The sequence below is a fragment of the Hesperophylax consimilis genome, chromosome 10, assembly GCF_061612785.1.
Source record: "Hesperophylax consimilis isolate HC1 chromosome 10, BYU_Hcon_1.0, whole genome shotgun sequence".
NCBI lineage: Eukaryota > Metazoa > Arthropoda > Insecta > Trichoptera > Limnephilidae > Hesperophylax > Hesperophylax consimilis.
In genome coordinates, this window is record NC_142845.1 from 19618813 (window position 1) to 19633827 (window position 15015).

The 15015-nt window shown below is 32.8% G+C and overlaps 1 protein-coding gene across 1 annotated transcript in view; it reads right to left on the reverse strand.

The window, feature by feature from the left end:
• LOC149420430 (5-hydroxytryptamine receptor-like) overlaps window positions 1-15015 on the reverse strand; it is an 864571-nt gene that overhangs the window by 364179 nt on the left and 485377 nt on the right. The gene's annotated exons all lie outside the window — the stretch shown is intronic.

The window sequence follows — 15015 nt, forward strand, 5'->3', positions numbered from 1 at the left end:
AATTATATGCAATATATATTAGCCTGAAACACAAATATAAATTGAAAAAATCTTTATTCACCAATTATTTTTATTTTTTTGACTTGAAAACACTAGTATATATTTAATTTACTGAAAATACTCGTATTTTTTGAACTGCGGTTAAAAATAAGCCGACGTAGTACAGTGGTTCCGTGCACCTGACCGGCAATCATAAGGTGCGGGTTCAATTCCCGTTTTTTTCAATGAAAATATTTGTTTCAGGCTAATAATTATTGTTTATAATGATTTGTTATCCTTTGTGCTCTGAATAAAAACCTTGTTTTATAAACATAAGTTTACCGTTATAATATAACTTTCACATCTATACCTTCGCGGTCGAGCAGTTCCATGAACCTAAAGTTTACGGGTTTGAAATTTGAATCACGTCGTGAACAAATACACTTTTTGTAATATTTTGTGTTGGTTCAGATTTATTTAAAAATGGGGAAGACCGGTAAAAATCAAGAGACGTTAAAGTTTCAATTTTTAAAAAGACAAAAATGATTTTCTGTTAAAAATATTATAGGTATGTACTAAACTACTAAAAAGAGATTTATCAGGAATATTTGTTCTACTTTATTTTTTTTTAAATAAAAAATAAATTGACTATCTCTACACAACCGGCTCGTCGTGTCGCAAATCAGAACTCAAGCTGGACTGTCATTTGAAATTAATGTTATTAATTTTGACATAAAAAACGATTCATTATCATTAAACTGTTGTTCACATTTGTTCAAATTTATATTTGTAATCGTTATATTTGCAAGAGCAAAATTAAAGTATTCAGAGATATTTGGTTATTGTCATCGATTGATTTATTGGTATTTCTGCTAAAATAAAAATAAAGTATATTTGACTCATCCGGTATGTTACGTCGTTTATATAATTGATCCTTTTTTTATTGAAAGACTTGCGCAGACCCGTAATAGTGATGGTGATGTTATAATTAAAGGATTTGTGAAGCTGAAAGTATTTATAAAATATTTACCTTAAAATTATTGCCCATTACAAAAAATTACTCAGATTAAAATCTGTAATTTATATAAACAAAATGAATTAAAATTTTAAATATAGAATTATTATTAAAATAAAATAATTTTTGTACCTACTTTATTAATTTTCTGAATTAATTAGATCCAATTTTGAATATCATTACCTACCCAGTAATATTTCACATCTCGCACTTACAACCGAAATCCGTTTGTTTGATAAACATTTTCAGGTGACGAATAATCTGGCCCTATTTTGAATTTACCTTTCACCACGGAAAATGTTGCTTCTGCAATGATGGAGATCTTAGCTAATTCCCAATCACAGAATGACGATGGCTTTAAGTGCCAATTAGTTTAACCGTCTTTAAAGATCACGTACGTGACAAATAGCGTAATGAAGAACTGCTATGGCATATAAATTTAGTAGACGACAAGTGCAAATCGGAACCTTGATGAGAAGTGGCTCCCTATTCCCCAGAGCAATGACATGATAAATCTTATGCCACAGGGTTACTTTAAAGGGAGCTTCGTATTTTGTATGTTAACGCACTTGTGGTACAGTGATTCTTACTTCGACATAATAGAATATACGTATTATTTAAATGTATTTTATATTTATTTTTTGTTTATTTATTTACTAGTTAAATTCCTCAGATTTACACAGAGTTTTTTTAAAAAAATATTAACCTTTTACTGGTTTTGAAGGTCAAGTTTTTAAAATTTCATCTATCTTGAAATAAAACCGTAGATTTGTATAAAAATCAAATTCACACAGCCTGTCTGGTGTCCGCCACGCGGCTTCTCCCGTTCACCACAGACACAGGCACTCTCCTTTATATAAATGTAAAGAAAAATATAATTTTCTTTAATTCAAGGCAATGCCGAGCTTGTCTCGTCATTGTGGCTGTGTGTGTCGTGGACTGTCACTGGCTGGATGTGCGCCACATTACCTACACAGTCAACTCGATATTTCTTAATCTATGGTTTAAGACAGTAAAAATAATCTATGGGTTGTGACAAGGCAGATTGATGGGAATAATTTCAATAATTTGTAATTGCTATCGTGATTGTGATTAAGGAATTGACATAACAATTAATAACATTAAATGTCGTTTCTTTCCTTACAGGTAATGTTTTGTTACTGAATGCTTTTCTTTATGTAAATCTTGTGAGATTAACAAAATAAACCTCTTCTTTCCTTACAGAGAAACTCAATTGTGTTTTAATTGACCGTGTCGTTCAAATCACAAGAAAAATATCATTATATAAATATATTTATTTTTTATTACATTTTAGGTTTGTATGGCAAATTATTTATCCATTTACAGTACGAGCTTTCTTATTTTAACACTAGGAAAAAGAGTAATACAAAAAGTTTACAGGTTGTCAAAATAGAAATAAATTACATCAACTATTACATTCAATAGTACCATTTTTGTTATGCTATGCTGAGCTAGAACTAGCTATCTGTTCTGTCGTGTGATAGTCAAGTCATAGTAAGTCGTGGCGACGACTATGGATGAAGGTTTCAGTCACGTACTGTACGTATAAAGCAGTATGCGATGTATGTACCTATGTACAAAAGCCTTTTTGCAAACTTATCCTGGTCAATATTATGCTTCTAAAGATTATTTCGATTCAAAAACATAATTTAATTAACTGAGAACGCTTAAGTTAGTTGAAAGAAATAAACATCAAATTTTTTTCACTATGCCAGAGGTCTGGTATAGAAAATGGCCCAAAAGAAAAATAAGAATACATTACATTTAGGTAAAATAACCCCTTCTTAGATTATTATAACCGGCGGTGACCATGCCCCGAAATCTAAGTAAATGTTTATTTCCCTGTTGAAATTGTACAACGTAGAATTATAAAAATAATATTGAAAAAACAAAGAGATATCCAACATATCTAATTTTGGAAGAATTTAAAGTATTAAAATTTAATGATCTTGTCCAAAAAAACATAATAATTCAAATATAAAAGAAAAACAAAATCACAACTTTATTACTATATGTCTTACTCGACAAAAACATATATTTTCAACACGAAAATGTAACACCACTTTTACTCAACATCATTACATATAACTGGGGAAAAAATACTTCAACAGCCTGCCCGAAAATATCAGAACAATCGAAAACGATAAACACTTATTAAAACAATTAAAGAGAAGTTCAATGTAAAAATACAAAAATGATGCTATCTTTTTATAAATTATAAATTTTAATATTCATAATTCCTTAAATCATAATTACAAACACTAAATATTCTTCATCTTACCGCTCTTCTAAACACAAGCACCAGCTTTTATAGAAGAGGAACATTCAAAAATCAAAAGCAGTGAAGACTAATTTTATGAATTATTTTAGTTAACATTAATGATTATACTCTGTAAATTGATTAATTGTCTAATTATTTAAAAAAAATAACATGGCATAAATCACAGTCATTCGAAAGCTGGACACACATGGCAGAGCTAGTGAATTGAGGAGCAAAAACTCATCGTGTGTGGGGAAATTCATATGGTTTAGCTTGGCTCGACAGCCTTCGGTGAGTCCGAAATCCACCGAGCCGAGACAAAATGTAGTGGCTCGGCTCGGTCGTATGTGGCAATTCCCTGAGCCAATGGCTTGCCGGCTATGTCGTGTGTATACAATCTCTGAACCAAAACCCTCTCAGTATGTATTCAGAAATCAATTTGTAAAGAATGTATGGAAAGATTCCTCCGTGGTATGGAATCTTCAAGCGGTTGTGATTTTGTTCTGTATGTAATCAAAAAATGTATTTATTTATCGTTTCTTTACATTGTATCTTTTTTTAAGTTAGAATTTTTAACCTCACTAGGACAAGCCTTTGTTGAGGTTAATAATTTTACAAAATATTATAACAACCAATTTTATTTACCTTTATTATTTGTTATAAACCTTTGTTATATATTTATAAAAAACTGTTGTATTAAAGTATTTTGTTAATATTGAATATAAGTGAAAAGTAACGTGTTTTATTTACCCACATACGATTTGTTTGAGTGTTCACTCGATGTTGATATTGGTGAAGTAAATAGTGATGCCATTGCTAAAATATTCTGGGGAAAGTTTTCTCTCTGAAATTCGTTAGTTAACATAAATATAACAACTAGCACCTATAAATATTTGACAACCTTCTGATTTTCATTTATGCATACTTTTTGCACATTCGATCTGTGCGGCCCCCTTATTTGCACCGTGTCTAAATGGCTCATGGCCAAATGACTCTGCCGTGTATGTCCGGCTTAAGCTATTCCTCTCAATTATTTAGACTGTCATAGATCGTATGTAGGAAATTGTCACCGGAACTTGCTCGATTACCAGAGCCTGAAGAGTGAGCATTAAAATGATATTCTATGTCACTTACATACTATAATAAATATATGAAAAATATTCTCGCATTTAGGGAGAGTCAAACTAACATTCTCAAAAATATAACAACTCCAGCTCTCGTAATGGTTAATCATGACCACAATGAATAAAAAAGCAAATTTATGGTATTTATACAATTTTAACGAAACACTTTGAAATCTGTTTCTAGAAAAAAATTATGCAGAAATTATAAAAAAAAAATCGCAAGAATGTAATACTTACCTCAAACAATTTCGGAGAAGGGAGAAGATAAATTATTCCTATTTTAATTTATCTCATTTCCATAGAAAACGAAACGAAACACTTTGATAAATATTTTGATTAACAGAACACAAACTTTTAAATACTGTTTTAGCAGAGTCTAGCAGAACAACAGATGTATAACTGTTATTAAAGTAATACACCAACATGCACATTTTAGATTTTTCCCTTTGATAGGGTTGTAAACAATATTCCTTTAAATTTAAATAAAATAAATAACGTTTAGTTTTTAACTTAAAAAGTCATGTAATCAAAAAGGATCGATATGTTTCAAAAGCAATTGTTTCAGTTGTCAGAATAAACAAATAAATTTCGTGATGAAGAAAACATTTGTTTTGAAACATGTCGATCTTTTTTATTTAATAATGGTGTTTACAAAGTTATTATTTTATTAAAATTAAACAGACGCCACAAAGCGAATTTCCAATTATTGCAGTTATTTTTCCTTTAGAAAAAAACATAAATTATAAGGTGTTGAATCTTAATGGTAAAGCGGGTTAGCAACTAACATCATTATTATGCATTTTATGGGAAATTTAGGTTTACGTTTGAGAATTATAGGGTGTTGAACTCAATCGTTAAGCCAGGTTAACAACTAACATCTTTACTGTGCATTTTATAGGAAATGAAGGTTTAAATTTGAGAGGTATTGAATAAAATAATTTTTAAATATCCAAATATTGATTATCTATCTTCTTAATTTTTTTTGCTAAATTTTGAATTTTGAAAATCGCTAGAATTTTCATGAGAAACAATAAGTTGCTCGCTCAATGGTGAGTTGGACATTAAACAGCAAATTTTGTACAACTTTTCAAAACATTCTATAAAATTCTTCGTTTTGTAATAATATTACTTAACTCGATCATTTTTTTGATAAAACGCTGTGAAACAATGTACACCAAGAATCACAAGGACAAGTAGACAAGAAAACAAAAAAATAACCCAGAAATATGGTCAATCTGATTAAATGGTAAATATGTTGTAAATTTTCACACCCACCTTACAAAAATAAATTTTAAAATTTGAACAAAACTTTAGAAAATGCGTTTTAAATTTGATACGCCTGTTTCATCTATTCTCCAGCACAAGTAATGCAATCTTCTTTTTCACAAAACGAAGAAAAGGATTTTTTATTCACACTTTTATTAACGAGAAACGACACTAGTAGTGTTGTTTATTTCTCATGATTCTTCTGGAATCTCACCTACTAAATCATAGTGACTATCTGCGCATAACGATTACCTAGTATTACACAGTGCGGAGAGCATTATCTACTCGTATTTGACGAGTGATACTGTTTCAACAGTGGGTATTCGATTCAGCCCTGAATGAAACTGAATCTCCATGGTTGCATGACCACAGATGAATAATATAAAGTGAAAATAATATGACCCGTGGCTTCTATATTCTATAATGTTGAGTAACTACATATGATGATCTCGACACAGGAAATCCCTAGTGAGATGAGAGGATGAGAATTCTTTTGTAATGTACCATTTTATAAATTTAAAAAAATATTACTATGAATGTTAAGACAAGTGGTAAGTTATTGGCATTGCTTCTGAACAAGAAATCAAAAAAATGACATGTACTACAAAAAAATAATTTAATAGTGTTATTGCTAAAAATGTATAATATTTGAATTTTTTAAAAGGTTACATTATAAAAGGTTTATTAAAGTGATTTTTTAACAAATGATTTAAAATCCACGACCTACTTGGTAGAGCGTGTCCGGTGGTCTCAGGCACAGAACTAGGTGCAGGAAAATATAAACAAAAATAAATAGATTTTTCATTTGAATCCTAGAATATTTGCACCCTCGTTCGAAGAGATCCTAATTAAATATCAACATTATTGTAAACATAATAATTTTTAATGTGCATTTCATAATAAGGTGTAAAACTGTATGCAGAAACATGCTATTGTAAAGTTTGATGTTTATATTCTAAGATTAATTAGTGTGAATGCAATATAAACAAAACTGTACTATAAATTACTCAAAAATTGAGGAGCGTTTTCACAAAGAGATGTTTCTCAGTAGGCCACCCGTTATATAAAATATTTACTTACTTTGTGTGTAAATGAGCTAGTATTATCTTAAGTCAATGTATCTCAGTTGGCCACCCGTTATATAAAAAGATAACTTTATTTTCGAATCCGTATCAACATTTTGCCTAGGTATTATCTATGCACTTTTAGTATGGACGTATCAACTGTGTATTTAAAAAATATATTAAAGATATAATTTTTTTTGAGGAGTTACGTTTTTTGAAAGATAAAGGTGACATATTTTTGTTTTTATTAAAAATGATAATTTTAGTGTAGCCCTAAACTGTATTGATGTTTCGCTTCCTGAAAACTATTTTTTTTTTCAAATTCATATTTTTGTCGAAATTTCGGCTGCTTTTTAAATATAGATAGATGGCTTTTAGAAAATAAATAGAGTTTTCTAATTATTAACAATTTAAAGTTATATAACAGTTAATTGAATTTAAAATTAAAGGTTATCATCAAATAATAACCCCGAGTTACAATTAAAATTCGTTTGGTTTATTTCACTGAGTTAAATTCACTTAAAATTGTTTGAGGAAATTTTTTTTCGTAGATATTTTTCTTTGTGAAAACGCTCCTCAATTTAAGGTTGTGCTGAAATTGTTATTACTCAGAGATAATAGAGCCACACGAGAAATGCGTGTAAAATTTAGAATTTCACAATCTTCCGGAACGTGAGCATCATTTTAACCTGATGCAAATATCAATTTTATTACTTTGGTTTGGTGAGGTGAAATTTCAAAACTTGAAAATTGATGGCTAGTTCTTCCAAGAAGCTTAGTCTATGTCTTTTGTGTTAACAAACCAGTAAATTCGTGGTTTAACCTCTCCTTGCCAGTTCCGTCAACTGAGTGAATATCGTCTGTAATTAATAAAATATCTCTCTAAATATACTAAACACAGAGTTCAAATGTTAGTTCTCCGCAATACATGTCTGTATTGCATTAAATAATGAAAATACAGGAATTTATTTATTTATTTTTTAAACGCCATAAAAGGCTTTTACAATAATGTGATACATGAGATTATAAGTACACAGTGGTATTTACCAAGTGTAAAGCACCGGACGACGTGGAACTTTTGAAAACCAGGTAAGGGAAGGGTTAATACGGGTTTGTGTAGTAGCTAAACCAGTGGCAGGAAAGTTTCGAAAGATACAGAGTAGGCCCCCAAAAAGGACAGATTAGTATTCTGGACGAACGTAAGCATTTATATTAATACTTTGCACAATGCAAACAACATTTTTTTCTTATTTTTTTATTTTTCCACAGAAACTGTAATAAAATATATTTAAAACAATGGCACATTACCTAATTCTACATGATATTATTCTGTTTTTATTTGTAGTGCACCGTGTATAAAATATTTCAATATGTCCATCGACAAATTCATTGTATTAATCGTGAAAATGCCGCCATATTGAATGTTTTCGGTATATTTAGGTGAATGCGATAACTTAAGAAGAATAATATTAGGAATATCTAAATACATCAAAATTTCGTGTCACTGTGTTCGTACACGCTAATCTCCGAAACCACCAAATCAATTTCAATAAAAAATTTTGAACGTATATGGTTGGTTCCAGCTTGAAATAAAGGCTTGTTTTGTACCCGATAGCTGTTGTCGAGATGTAATTTTTTTCAACGAATATATATTCTTTTTTTTTTCAGATTTCACATACAATGGAAGATGCTCTGAGGAACTAGCGTCATTGATCCCTTCGGCACCGGTGCGTAGTCGGGATACACGCCAAACGCGCGCCCAACATTTGTACACAGTTGACATTTGTCACATTAGAACGGGTCGCTTCTACGATTCGTTCTTAACCCATTACCTCCATGATTTTATTTTTATTTTTATAAACTTGAATCATCATTATAACCCGATAGTACAGACTTAAAGGAGAGCCCAAAATCAGTTTTAGAATTTTCCGCCCGCCCACCCTCTCACCGGAGCGTCTAGAAAATTGATGTCTAAACGCAACGCTTGGAGGTAACCCCCCTAAGCAAAATTTACGTCAAGTATTGGTAAAATGCAGTAAACTGTATGATTTTTATTGATAATTTAAAATAAATAATTGCCATTGTTTAGAATTCAATGAAAATACAATTTATTAATGGAAAATACACAAAATAACAAAAAATTCAATTATTGAATATTTTCTCGGGTAAGAAATAAGCCCCCATAGCTCAGTGGTCAGAGCTTTCGACCGGAAATCGAATGGACACGGGTTCGAGTCCCGTTGGCGTCATGTATTTTTTATCAGGAGATTTTTTCAATGTCGATGAGTGTTTCAGGCGAACAATTATTGCTTATAAAAATAATTGTTATCCTTTGTGCTATGCATAAATAAAATATTGTCTTTAAAACATTAATTTATCAAAAAAATAATAAAAAATTCAATATTGGAAAAACCTTCTAGAATGAGGAAAACTAACCAAATTATTCTCTAAGTGATACCGTTCGAAGCACTCAAAATGAGGGGCGCGGTTGCAGGCCCGGCATCGATAGACTGCTGGATTTTTTTCACATAGAGCACAACGAATTCGAGATTCACCACGATATGTCACACGATTCCCATCTTCTGCGTCATGGCCCTCTTCCTTCACACGAGAATCAACGAATTCGGCACTGACCTGATTTGGAAAAGACAATAAAAGAGTACGGGTAACCTCCACACGGAATGCCTTCTGGGAAGGTTTTCTCTGTCGCCTAGTCATCTGGTTTCCCATATCATGCTCGTACTTCCTAAAGAAGCATAGCAACTTCCATCCATTTAAAAGAGTGCTGCTCAGGCAAGATGCAAATAAAGGCCAGTACCACTTCTTTGACCGAATGTTGACCCGATAATTTTGTATACCATTATCATGGAGGTCTACCCCACCCATTCGCAAATTATAATTTCGTGTTGGCACGCTGGGCAACCGATTTTTTTTGCATGCTTCCTTCAAAACTTTGCCTTTTTGTCTTTCTTCAATTTCTGCCAACTCTGCACTTGACTTACTGGCTCCATTCGATCATAGTTCGTGGCCACTGTTACTTCACGGTTATCCTAACCAACGGCATACGAGGATTTGGCTTTCTACGTCTACCACCGCATTAAATTCACCTGCTGCAAATTCAGGTAAATGTCCGCTATGCGCAAGGGAAATATCGAAGAAAATGTTACCTTTAGGCAATTACTTTCCTGTCTTCAACTTGCCTGAAGCTTCAAGGTTAGGGAAGCGAACTGGCTTACCTATGCCAGTAGCGCACATTCTCTTATCCTTCAGGAAACACATCAAATGGTGAGATGTGAATAAATTGTCCATAAATTACTCATGGCGTGCGGGGAACTCTATATATTCCATCATAGACAGTACGAAGGATAATCTTTGACCTGATACGGGGTCATATGTATCAGATGCTCAGGAATATGGCATTGCTTGGAAACAGGTAGCCTTCGGAGGAAGCAAGACACCAAATCTCGTAGCCAACTTTGATTGGCTTATTCAAAATGTACATCTTGCAATAATGTCGACCGAAATATGGCACCATTTGCTCGTCGATGGAAAGTTTGTGTGCAAAAACATCAAATACAAATAAAGATGGAACGTTAGTCATTATCATACCTTAGCCATTCTATCGGTTATATCTAGATTTTTGCTATCGCTAAAATGTATATAGCGCTTTATAAGCTCGAAATGTGGACGTTGGTTCCTTTTTTGATGACGCTTACACCCAAGGTCGGGTCAGACGAATAATAATCTATGGTATATGGCAATGTATTGTAGCCGGTCAACACAGAAACCAAGAAAACGCTTCAATTCGTATATATCTTACTGGAATTCGGTATTGGTTTTAAATCGAGCGTATTTGATCATTCTCTCAAGAATAAACTGAATCACTTCATCATCAAAGAATAATGAAAACACTTGAAAAGCATTATAAGACTTCAGCTTTTCGTACATATCTTTATGCACCACATTCAGCGGTTCAGGAACGCAACAGTTTACTGTAGTTTTAATTTTTTCGCTGTTGGTGCATTTGAAATAGATATTCGCAAGGTATTACGACTCGCACCAGAGGATGTCGAAGGCTGATTCCAGTCAAGTCGTGATATGCCATCAAATCATCGTTAATCAGCTCTTCGTCCGTCTGTTCATCAACATTCTCTGTTTAAAAATATTAATATTAATTTTAAATAATTAATTTAAAAAACTGCAGACTAACTATTATTTTCAATAAAAATCACCCATAAAAACACAACAAAATCGTATTATTTGAAGGCAAGCTAGCCAAAATCATATGAAAACACTGTCACAGCTAACCTCCAAACGTTGCGCGCAGGCATCACCTGATTTCAGTGACATCCAGCGGTCATCTTATGCATATAATACTATGTTGAAACAGTGTTGTTGACTATTTCATCTTTTGATAACAATATGTGATTCACAGATGTTTTATGTATTAAACTATGTTAATTATTGAAAGCTTACATACCAATCTGTAAATGCTGCTTAACAACTTGGTGTTATTTAGCTTTATTCACAGTGAAAAAAAATCATACTTTTCATCTATTTTTTTGATGCCTATAGACATCGTCATGGAGGTAATGGGTTAAGTTCAGCTCGGCTGTGGAACAAACTGCCGGCCTCTGTGTTTCCTCCCTCCTACAACATGGGACTCTTCAAGACCCATGTTCACTCCTTCCTCTCCACAAAAAGACCCTCCACACAGCATCCCCAAAGATGACATAGGCCCTGAGGGAAATTATTTTCTTCAGGGCCTCCTGTGTGGAGTTAATATATAAAAAAAAAAAAATACATACAACCACAAATTTTAACCTCCCTGCATAGAAGGAGGTTTGTGGCAGAACAAAGTCTGCTCCTGGCCACTGGTTATCTATATAATACGGAATTAAACGCGCAAATATAAAATGTCTCGACAATGTCTCGAGAATGCCATCTAGAAAGAGATTTAGCATCATCAATGGCTTTCCTACAAAAATAAATATGGTTCACAGACATATGAATATATAGACTAGAAATTAAAGATGAGGGGTAAAATCAACTGTTGAAGAACGAAGGGGGTAAAGCTGACTGTGATTCGTCAATAAATCAATCTGACAGTATATAGGCATCTCGCATTATAATATCACCATTTAGCTCTTAAAAGTAAAATCTGCTTTTGAATGAATAGGCATTTTTACATGGGAGCGCAAATTACTCGCCACGTTATGAACAAATTTGCAAAGTCCGAATTCGGCAAAATAAATTTCTTCTATTTTCAGAGTCGAATATTTCGTTTACGTATTTAGTTAAGACACTTTTATAAATGTTCATAATTTACTTCCCAGCAACCAACCAGCTTTGTGTTTCGCGTCCAGACGCATCTCGATGTGATAGTATATGTTTCTACAACTGATCCATATTATACGATGTGAATATGCTTAAAATAAAGTATAATAATGCATATATATGGAATGTAATACGACAATTGGGCTTATTCTCTTTTTCACATCTATTTTTACAAGTTTTCATACCACAAGCCACTATTTTGCCGTGTTATTTCGTAAAATGAACCGATGATGCCTCAACCATAGTTCGCACAAGAATGATGACGTCACGTTTTCTAAATTCACTTGAGGCCATACGCGAGCACAGCCGGCTCCAATGGAACCGGTATGGGGAGTGGGGAATAATACGCTTTTAATCACTTAGGGCAGGTCTACTAATATTCATATGTCTATGATATGGTTATTTTCTACTGTAAAATTTAATAAGCAATAATTTTTTAATAAAAAACACCATTACATGTTGAATAATTTGGCAAATTTTGAATAAACCGACGTAGCGCAGTTGGTAGAGCACCTGACTGGCAGTCAGAAGGCTGCGAGTTCAATTCCCGTCAGCGGCACGTATTTTTTCTCAGAAGAATTTTTCAATTTATATTGGGCTAGTGTTTTAGGCTTATAATTATTGCTTCTAAATGATATTTTATCCTTTGTGCTATGCATAAAAAACTTGCCTCTTAAACTATAGTTTATTATTAAAAAATAACCCATTAAAAATAAAACTGCGCGATTGTGTTTTGTCATTAAAACCGCCAATTATAAAATTGAACAGATAGCGTTGAATAATGAAAAATAAATATACTGTTATAAAAATTCCTTAATATTTCTAAAATAATTACACAGTTAGTACTTAACGAGTAAAGACAATTCTGAAAAAAGGTTGTGATTATAACGACATTCCTGTTATTGGATAGGAACCTTTGTTATACCAATGTCTCAATGTCTGTTGTACCTTGTCCCGTTCAATGAACGTTTATTTGTATGTACCGAACGCGTTCCTATACCATTAATCCGATTGTGTTAAAATTTTCACAGTTTGATCTCATTAGGGACTTATTTTTTTAATGATATACTAATGTTTATAAGGATGACCGGATACATCATTAAAATAATAATTCATCACATCTTTAAAAAGTTATATAAAGTCATGGAAAGTGATGAAACAAAAACTTTATTAACTGGGTTAAGTAGGTTAGATTAAGTTAGGTTAGGTTTAAATATTTTTTTTCATCGTTTCTAATGACTTTATATCACTTTTTAAAAGTGTGTTGAATTGTCACTGTGTTAAGTTATCATGGAACCGTTTATAAGACAAAGTTTTATGCATAGCACAAAGGATAACAAATTATTATAAACAATAATTAGTCGCCTGAAATATCCATACAAATTGAAAATGCCTAGCGAGTAAAAATTCCCGTCGGCGGTATTTATTTTTACTAGGGAGATATTTTCAATTTATGGTTGATATTTCAGGCGACTAATTATTGCTTACAATAATTTCTTATTCAGGACGCTTGAGAATAAGCTTAACGCATTATCTCTGCAGTGGAATGAGATATGGAGTCGAATTGAAGTCGAAATAATGTAGTTACAGTATGGATATCACAATACTACATGAAATGAATGGTAAAAAAAGTCGGGGATGCCTGAGACAGATTAATCAAATAATTATTATAATTATAATTATAATGAGACCTAATAGATGAACGGAGAAGGTGTAAGGAGAATGTATGACTTGTAAGTGCAAAGTTGAAGAAGTCTAAGACGCCCGAGAAAGACATGGTAAGATCAAGTGAATCAAATACTTATAAAACAATGACAGTATTGGTAAGTTTTTAGATTCTCACGGCCAAAAGCATTTTTGTTGTTTGTTTTTGGGGTGTTATGCCGTGTTGCGCTGACTCCTTCTTTAGCCGACGTTTCGGACAGCGTTGCAGTGTCCATGATCTGCCCTAAATCAGAGATCACAACACATCTTCGGATCTACCGGATCTGCCCTGATGATGGACACTGCAACGCTGTCCGAAACGTCGGCTAAAGAAGGAGTCAGCGCAACACGGCATAACACCCCAAAAACAAACAACAAAAATGACAGTATTTCCACTAAAATGCACCCAGTTGAGACTAGAATTCACTACTTCAAAACTTTCCTTCAAATCATTTTTAAGTCCCCGAACAACGCCGGGTACATGTTAACTAATTAATAATAAAAATTAGATAATTGTGAATGTTTAAAGTACTGCTCTAGAAGACCTAGGCTGAGATGGGAGGACGATGTCAGGAAAGATGCCAGAGGACTACTCCATGTTGCAGATTGGAAGACGACGGCCGAGGACAGAGGGCGGTGGAGGCTCATGTTAAAGGAGGCCAAGGCTCGAAATGGGCTGTAGCGCCATTGAAGAAGAAGAAGAAGAAAGTACTGCTCTTTCATCTTCAGCACAATCCGGTGTTACCTAATAAATATAATTTATTTATTTGTGGTTTTTAAATAGTTACAAAATTACCTATTCCCTAATACAATCCTAAATGATATTTTATTTTTAGAAAAAAATGATTTTTATATTTGCTTCCCATTTAAGTTCCTTCGATAATACGTCAAAATCTTAATTGCTCCGTTCTTCAAGGACTTTTGAATCTGTTTTTTTTTTCTAAAGGTGAGTTTTATTTCATTTATTTTCCTCATCTCATGTGTGTTTGAAGGGCAGGTTTTTAATTTTTCTTAGAAATTAAGCTTATGTATGACCGTTGTAGGTACCTATCATCGTTATGCCATATACTTTTCGGTTTCTTTGATGAATATTATTGCTGTCCACCCACCTAATTCCTACTTCCCTATGCCGACTACTAAGTGCGGGGAGTTCATTTGAAATTTACAAGTCATCCTGTCAACACCTAAGCTGTGTCTGATTACGGAGACCCCTTGTTCAACCATATCAAAACTGTAAAACCATCG